Here is a 9,300-nt window from a genome sequence, read left to right as displayed (position 1 = left end):
GGTTGCAGGAACAGCAACTCATATTCCGCTTGGCAACCCTGCAGCCAAATGGTATCGATGTGGACTTCACCAGCTTCAAAATCTCCCCTTCCCCCACTGCATCCCAAAAGCAGCCCAGCTCTTCCCCTCCACCCACTGCATCCCAAAACCAGTCCAACCTGTCTCTGCCTCCCTAACCTGTTCTTCCTCTCACCCATCCCTTCCTCCCACCCCAAGCCGCACCTCCATCTCCTACCTACTAACCTCATCCCACCCCCTTGACCTGTCCATCTTCCCTGGACTGACCTATCCCCTCCCTAGCTCCCCACTTATACTCTCCTCCCCACCTATTTTCTTTTCTCTCCATCTTCGCTCCGCATCCCCCTCTCTCCCTATTTATTCCAGAACCCTCACCCCATCCCCCTCTCTGATGAAGGGTCTAGGCCCGAAACGTCAGCTTTTGTGCTCCTGAGATGCTGCTGGGCCTGCTGTCTTCATCCAGCCCCACATTTTATTATCTTGGATTCTCCAGCATCTGCAGTTCCCATTGTCACTCATACGATTAGACTGGTTTGATGAGGAATTTAAAGATTACGAGTCCCATCCGTTTGACTCACAGTTTGGTACCATAGGTTGGTACGATCTTCGTTCAAGAAGGAAAAGGGATGTTCCAGATACAGAAAATCATCAAACCATTCACTGCAAAGTCCGTTTCTGGTTAGTATGATTTAATGCAGTTAACATTTTTAGCTCGACATGATTGCAGAATGGAGTCAATAAGAAAATTCCATCTGATATTCCACATAAATTTTAACCGGATATTGAAGCAGCTCATTTCTTTTTCATGCTGTCTGCTGCTTTTAAGAATGGTTGTCTTATTGTCGAAATGTTTAGCTTTGACTCCATGGCTTCTTCCATTAGATCACATTGAAACACATGTTTCTTCAGCCAAAAATGTACCCAGTGAAGCTTGACGAACCTTCCGCTGTGGTCGTTTGCCTGAAATCCCCTGCGGTCGCTCCCCTGAAAAACAACTCTACCATTTTGGATACTGTTCCGTGGGACGACTTACCGGGGGCATGCAGTAGGGTGCAGGTCTCTGGCACAGAGTCTGTCCCTCTTGCACAGAAGTGAAGCGGGGATAGGAAGAGAGTGATAGTCATTGGGGACTCAATAGTTAGAGGGACTGATAGAAGATTTTCCGGGAACGAAAGAGACTCACGATTGGTGTATTGCCTACCAGGTGCCAGGGTCTGTGATGTCTCGGATAGTGTGTTTAGGGTCCTGAGGGGAGAGGTTGACCAGCCCCAAGTCGTGGTCCACGTAGGCACCAGCGACGGAGGTAGAAAGAGGGATAGGGATGCCAGGCAGGATTTGAGGGAGCTAGGGTGGAAGCTGAGAGCTAGAACAAACAGAGTGGTCATCTCTGTTTGTCACCCGTACCACGTGATAGCGAGGCAAAGAACAGGGAGAGATTTCAGCTGAAGACGTGGCTGCAGCGATGGTGCAGGTGGGAGGGCTTCAGGTACATGGACAATTGGGGCTCATTCTGGGGAAGGTGGGACCTGTACAAACAGGACGGTCTCCACTTGAATGAGAGAGGCACTAATATCCTGGGTGGGAAATTGGCTAGTGCCATTCGGGTGGATTTAAACGAGCTCAGAAGGGGGATGGGAAACTGAGGTGTAGTCCCAGTACACAGGAGGATGAGCGTAGGGAGGACATGGTCAGGACCTCACTGTCACAGGAGTGTGCTGGCAGACAGCAAGCTGGATTGAAGTGTGATGACTTTAATGCCGGGAGTATCCGGAATAAGATAGGTGAGCTTGCAGCTTGGATAGGTACCTGGGACTTCGATGTTGTGGCCATTTCGGAGACATGGAGAGAGCAGGGTCAGGAATGGATGTTTTTTATCCTGCTGTTTTTTATCCTCCGCAGGATCCACAGACTGAACACCCAGTTCCACTCAGCTTTACTGGACACCAAAAATCGTAAGTACAACCAACTCACTGGCCCCTGCCACCCACAAGAGGATTCCTGCGCTTCCCAAATCCCGACTCTGTCCCTGCCCCTCCCCCACAATGCACCCGCCGCCATTGACCATGAGGACACGGCCGGAGACCCCACCGATGACGTCACATCGGCCTCCGCCGGCCACAGAACTTCCGGAACCGCTGCTACAGTCACCACCTCCACGTCCAGGTCCTCCAGCCCACACACCACCCTCACCTCAGCTGCTGCCGCCCACCCCGATCCTCCCACCGCCGACGGAACCCCGCCCACGGTCGACGCCGACGGAACCCCGCCCACGGTCGACGCCGACGGAACCCCGCCCACGATCGACGCCGACGGAACCCCGCCCACGGTCGACGCCGACGGAACCCCGCCCACGGTCGACGCCGACGGAACCCCGCCCACGGTCGACGCCGACGGAACCCCGCCCACGGTCGACGCCGACGGAACCCCGCCCACGGCCGACGGAACCCCGCCCACGGCCGACGACATCATCGCTCCGCCCACAACCTCCACAGCCTGCAACCCCAGAGGAGACAGCCACCCTGAGTCCTGCCGAATCTTCACCATCCCCCCAGACCTCCCACTGACTGAGGACGAACGGTCAGTCCTTAGCAAGGGGCTCACCTTTGTCCCCCTACAACCACACATCAACGAATACCAGTCACGGTCGGACATAGAGCAGTTTTTCCGCCGTCTTCGCCTCCATGCCTACTTCTTCAACCGGGAGCCGAACCCTCCCTCCACTGACCCCTTCACCCGCTCCCAACACAAGTCCTCCTCCTGGACACCACCCCCAGGCCTCCTACCCTCCCTCGACCTCTTCATCTCCAACTGCCGTCGAGACATGAGCCGCCTCAACCTCTCCACCCCTCTCACCCACTCCAACCTCTTCCCCGCAGAATGGGCAGCCCTCCGCTCCCTCCACTCCAACCCCAACCTCACCATCAAACCCACAGACAAGGGTGGCGCAGTGGTAGTATGGCGCACTGACCTCTACATCGCCGAGGGCAGACGCCAACTCTCCAACACCACCTCCTACTGCCTCCTCGATCATGACCCCACACCCGAGCACCAAACCATCATCTCCAACACCATTCATGACCTCATCACCTCAGGGGCCCTCCCACCCACCGCCTCCAACCTCATTGTTCCCCAACCCCGCACGGCCCGTTTCTATCTCCTTCCCAAAATCCACAAACCTGCCTGCCCTGGTCGACCCATCGTCTCAGCCTGCTCCTGCCCCACCGAACTCATCTCCACCTATCTGGACTCCATTTTCTCCCCTTTGGTCCAGGAACTCCCCACCTATGTCCGTGACACCACCCACGCCCTCCACCTCCTCCAGGATTTCCAATTCCCTGGCCCCCAACACCTCATATTCACCATGGACGTCCAGTCCCTGTACACCTGCATTCCGCATGGAGATGGCCTCAAGGCCCTCCGCTTCTTCCTGTCCCGCAGGCCCGACCAGGCCCCCTCCACCGACACTCTCATCCGCCTAGCGGAACTCGTCCTCACACTCAACAACTTCTCTTTTGACTCCTCCCACTTCCTACAGACTAAGGGGGTGGCCATGGGCACCCGCATGGGCCCCAGCTATGCCTGCCTCTTTGTAGGTTACGTGGAACAGTCCATCTTCCGCACCTACACAGGCCCCAAACCCCACCTCTTCCTCCGGTACATTGATGACTGTATCGGCGCCGCCTCTTGCTCCCCAGAGGAGCTCGAACAGTTCATCCACTTCACCAACACCTTCCACCCCAACCTTCAGTTCACCTGGGCCATCTCCAGCACATCCCTCACCTTCCTGGACCTCTCAGTCTCCATCTCAGGCAACCAGCTTGTAACTGATGTCCATTTCAAGCCCACCGACTCCCACAGCTACCTAGAATACACCTCCTCCCACCCACCCTCCTGCAAAAATTCCATCCCCTATTCCCAATTCCTCCGCCTCCGCCGCATCTGCTCCCACGATAAGACATTCCACTCCCGCACATCCCAGATGTCCAAGTTCTTTAAGGACCGCAACTTCCCCCCCACGGTGATTGAGAACGCCCTTGACCGCGTCTCCCGCATTTCCCGCGACACATCCCTCACACCCCGCCCCCGCCACAACCGCCCCAAGAGGATCCCCCTCGTTCTCACACACCACCCTACCAACCTCCGGATACAACGCACTATCCTCCGACACTTCCGCCATTTACAATCCGACCCCACCACCCAAGACATTTTTCCATCCCCACCCCTGTCTGCTTTCCGGAGAGACCACTCTCTCCGTGACTCCCTTGTTCGCTCCACACTGCCCTCCAACCCCACCACACCCGGCACCTTCCCCTGCAACCGCAGGAAATGCTACACTTGTCCCCACACCTCCTCCCTCACCCCCATCCCAGGCCCCAAGATGACATTCCACATTAAGCAGAGGTTCACCTGCACATCTGCCAATGTGGTATACAGCATCCACTGTACCCGGTGCGGCTTTCTCTACATTGGGGAAACCAAGCGGAGGCTTGGGGACCGCTTTGCAGAACACCTCCGCTCAGTTCGCAACAAACAACTGCACCTCCCAGTCGCAAACCATTTCCACTCCCCCTCCCATTCTCTTGATGACATGTCCATCATGGGCCTCCTGCACTGCCACAATGATGCCACCCGAAGGTTGCAGGAACAGCAACTCATATTCCGCCTGGGAACCCTGCAGCCATATGGTATCAATGTGGACTTCACCAGTTTCAAAATATCCCCTTCCCCCACTGCATCCCTAAACCAGCCCAGTTCATCCCCTCCCCCCACTGCACCACACAACCAGCCCAGCTCTTCCCCCCCACCCACTGCATCCCAAAACCAGTCCAACCTGTCTCTGCCTCCCTAACCGGTTCTTCCTCTCACCCATCCCTTCCTCCCACCCCAAGCCGCACCCCCAGCTACCTACTAACCTCGTCCCACCTCCTTGACCTGTCCGTCTTCCCTGGACTGACCTATCCCCTCCCTACCTCCCCACCTACACCCTCTCCACCTATCTTCTTTACTCTCCATCTTCGGTCCGCCTCCCCCTCTCTCCCTATTTATTCCAGTTCCCTCCCCCCATCCCCCTCTCTGATGAAGGGTCTAGGCCCGAAACGTCAGCTTTTGTGCTCCTGAGATGCTGCTTGGCCTGCTGTGTTCATCCAGCCTCACATTTTATTATCTTGGAATCTCCAGCATCTGCAGTTCCCATTATCTCAGGAATGGATGTTGCAGGTTCTAGGGTTTAGATCTTTCATTAAGGTCTGGGAAGGTGGTAAAAGAGGGGGAGGTGTGGCTTTGTTGGTCAAGGACAGTATAACGGCGGCTGAAAGAACCTTTGAGGACTCGTCTCCTGAGGTGGTATGGGCTGAGGTTGCCAAGGAAGGTTTGTCGACTGAGTCAGTGTGGGTGGAAGTTCGGAACAACAAGGCAGCAGTCACCTCACTGGGGGTTTTCTACAGACCCCAAATAGCAGTTGGGAGATGGAAGAACTCATTGGCCGGCAGATTGTTGAAAAGTGCAAACGTAGCAGGGTTGTTGTTATGGGTGACTTCAACTTTCCCAATATAGATTGAAACCTCTTGAGTGCAGATGGTTTGGATGGAGCCGTTTTTGTCAGGTGTGTTCAGGAGGGTTTCCTGACTTAGTTTGTGGACAGGCCGACGAGGGAGGGAGGCCATTTTGGATTTGGTGCTCGGCAATGAGCCAGGACAGGTGTCAGATCTCGTGGTGGGAGAGCACTTTGGCGACAGTGACCGCAAGACCCTCACATTTACCATAGCCATGGAAAGGGAAAGGAGCAGTTACCAGGGGAAGATATTTCACTGGGGTCAAGGAAACTATGACGCTATCAGACAGGAATTGGGAAGAACAGATTGGGAGCAATTGTTCCACAGAAAGGGCACAGCAGACATGTGGAGGCTGTTCAAGGAGCAGTTGTTGTGAGTGATGTATAAATTTGTTCCTCTGAGACAGATAAGAAGGGGTAAGATTAAGGAGCCTTGGATGACGGGTACGTAGGGGCTTCTTGTCAAAAAGAAAAGGCAGCGTACGTAAGGTGGAGGAAGTGAGGGTCTGGCACAGCTTTAGAGTATTACAGGCCTGCTCAGAAGGAGCTCAAAAGATATTGCCTGTACAATTGTTACCTGTTACAACCTTTGCGTCCACGCTTGCTCATTCAATGGTGTCAAGATGCCAGCAGTGCGTGTACCTTCTCCATCCCCTAATGCCGTCAGCTCACACAAGGCATAGTCCTTACTGAAAATCTTCTGATCAACCAAAGTTCATTGTAATGGACATTTTAGTTATCTGTCATGAAACGAAAACTGATTCTGACTGGCCTGACCTGCAGTGCAAATGAATATAATCTGCGAAACGAGATTCCTTATGGGCTTGCAGCCGCTGCAAATAATTGCTTTTCAAAGACGTTGCATACATACAATTTTTTCTCCTATCACCTTAGATTATTTTTTTGTTTATGCATGTTGTGTGGGTTTCCAGTCAGGCCCATAAATACAGGTTGATGCAGTCACTGTTACAACATGGTATTGAAGGAGAATTTGTGATCTTTGGAGTTTCATTCCAGTGTCTGAAGGAGTGCATCATCAAGCCACTTCAGATCTCTACTGGTGACTATATTGTTGCAAGTTTTCAAGTGTTACCGATGGTCACATAAAATATGGCCTTTTTGTTGTTGCGCTATTCATCTTAACTGCACCTTATCTAGTATTTAGGCTTGGAAACAATTTCAATTTTTTTGATTTACTTATTCAAAATCATTTATGATTGTTGTCATGATATCTACAATATGTTATTTTGATTGGACATAGAGGATTGGATCTGTCTTAATGGAAATAAAGTATGCGCTTATAAAACCCCTTCTGGGCAAGGTAGTTGCTCAGTGGTTCGAGCTGCTCATGCACTGGGGAGCCAGTTGAGATTCCAGTCTTGGGTCACTATCCGTGTGGAATTGACACGTCCTCCCCACATCTGCGAGGGGCTTCTGCCAGGTGCTCCGGGCTTCTGCCAGGTGCTCCAGGCTTCGTCGGAGGCTCACTGATGATGTTACCGAGAATGGTGATGAAACGTCTGAAAACTGACCTTCCAGCTCAGCGAGCAAACTCACGTGCAGGTGCTCCAGTTTTCTCCCATTGTTCAAAGATGTGCAGGTCCTTATATGTGATTTGTGAAGCATTTCTTAAATGTTTCAATCCTGCCAGCATCCAGTGCCTTGGACAAAATAACTGGAGATGAATAAAAGATACAGTGCCTTTTGACACCATTTCCTGCTGGATTTTCATCAATCCTGCTTTTTATCGGTGACAACTTCCATGACCTTTTTGATGCTATGTCTGAATTGACAGTCTAGTTCCAAATATTTGTTGTGCAGTATTTCAAGGTCTCTGTTACAGCATACCCATGAATGTCCACTTCAAAAGATACTTCCATATCATAGAATCCCTACAGTGTGGAAACAAGCCCCTTTTGACCCAACAAGTCCACGGCCACTCTCCAAAGAGCATCTCACCCTGACTCATCCCCCGACCCTTTCCTCAGTAACCCTACATTTCCCATGACTAACACACCTAATCTACACATCCCTAAACACAATGGGCAAGTTTGGCATGGCCCATACACCTAGCCTGCACATCTTTGGACTGTGGGAGGAAACCAGAGCACCCAGCAGGAACCCATGCAGGCATGGGCAGAATGTACAAACTCCGCACAGAAAATCGTCCAACGGTGGGATCGAACCTGGGTCCCTGGCGCTGTGAGTCAGCAGTGCTAACCACTGAGCCACCGTGCTGCCCTTGGAGTTAGACAGAGCTTGCTTGTTCCTGGGTGGCCTCAAACTGCCAACCTCCACTTAGTGGGAAAAGTGCTGACCAACTGCACTCATCTTCACTGGTTTTTGCTTTGTATCATTGAATTCAATTCTTCAAACTCTATGATAAATATTTAAATTTCCATTGATATGTGAGGGTTGTTTTTAGTAGGCAGTATTGGTTTATTATGTTTCATTGGTACATCATGAATACTGTATGTATATGCAAATGGGCAAGTTGGTAACGATGCAGTCCGCAGACCTGGAGGCTAATAACACTGTCCTTCAATCACCCACGATGCCCTCTGCAAATTGGTAGAAAACAAAAATTTCTATAAAATTCATCTCTTCTCCCGTCAGTCGATCAAAATTAATTCAGGATTTTGTACAGGCCAATTACCGTAAGATTACACGGGCCTAAACAAAACTGCTGGCTCATATTAGTTCAGTAAAGTGAAAGGGCAACAATAGAGGCAGTCGGAACTGCAGATGCTGGAGAATCTGAGATAAGAAGGTGTAAAGCTGGATGAACACAGCAGGCCAAGCAGTATCATCTGGCTCTACACCTTGTTATCTCAGATTCTCCAGCGCCAATTTTCTGAAGTAGGGTCTCATCCCGAAACATCAGCTTTCTTGCTCCTCTGATGCTGCTTGGCCTGCTGTGTTCATCCAGCTCTCCACCTTGGGCAACAATAGAGTATGCTTTAAGTCGCTAGATATGTTATGTGGGTTTGTCTTCCTTAGGGTGGAGTTAGTGGAACCGAAAAAGATGTCTCCCTCACAGCGTTTGTGACACAAGAATTGCATCGTTCCTTGGCGGCCTTTCAACAGAATAATATTCAGAGATTTCCCGAGTGGTAAGAATGTAACTTCTTTTACTTTATCTCACTTTTTCCAACAATTGGAAAATAGATTTTAGAAATAACGTCGAGCTGATGAAGTGTGAAAAGAAGAATAATTCCAAGCAGTGGTGGGAGTTGGTCAGTGAGGTGGGATGAGTGGATAGGTGGGAGAGAAGGCGGACAGGTCATGGAGGCAGGGATAAGGGGAGGAACTAGTCTTGGGATGAGGCTAGCGGGTGGGGAGATTTTGAGGGTTGCAAAGTCCATATTGAGGCTATTGAGTTGGAAGCTCCCGAGGTGGAATATGAGGTGCTGCTCCTCTAGTTTCTGGGTGGTGTGAATGTGACACTGGAAGAGGCCCAGGATGGATATGTCGTCCAGGGAGTGGGAGGGGGAGTTGAAGTGATGCAATGATTTGGATATGAAAATAGAAGGTGTGGTTAGTAAGTTTCCCAATGATTAAAGGTGTAGTAGCCAGCCAAGAAGGTCACTGCATCCCATCTCCATCACATCCCATCACATGGGTTCCAGTGACTGAGTGAAATGGAATGCAGTGACTGATGGAGATGGGATGCAGTGACTGAGGGAATGGAGATGCAGTGACTGTGGAAACGGGATGCTGTGATTGAGGGG

At 51.5% G+C, this 9,300-nt stretch overlaps 1 long non-coding RNA gene across 1 annotated transcript; it reads left to right on the top strand.

Annotated features, from left to right (window-relative positions):
- The first annotated feature begins 492 nt into the window (after window positions 1–492).
- On the top strand, window positions 493–8,682 carry LOC132207468 (uncharacterized). The gene is made up of 3 exons (XR_009443488.1): window positions 493–696; window positions 1,918–1,970; window positions 8,570–8,682. It is a non-coding gene; the product is annotated as an uncharacterized LOC132207468 (long non-coding RNA).
- Window positions 8,683–9,300: the final 618 nt, after the last annotated feature.

The sequence above is a fragment of the Stegostoma tigrinum genome, chromosome 48, assembly GCF_030684315.1.
Source record: "Stegostoma tigrinum isolate sSteTig4 chromosome 48, sSteTig4.hap1, whole genome shotgun sequence".
Lineage (NCBI taxonomy): Eukaryota > Metazoa > Chordata > Chondrichthyes > Orectolobiformes > Stegostomatidae > Stegostoma > Stegostoma tigrinum.
The sequence above is the reverse complement of the archived record's forward strand: the minus strand, read 5'-3'. Positions and strand labels throughout refer to the sequence as shown.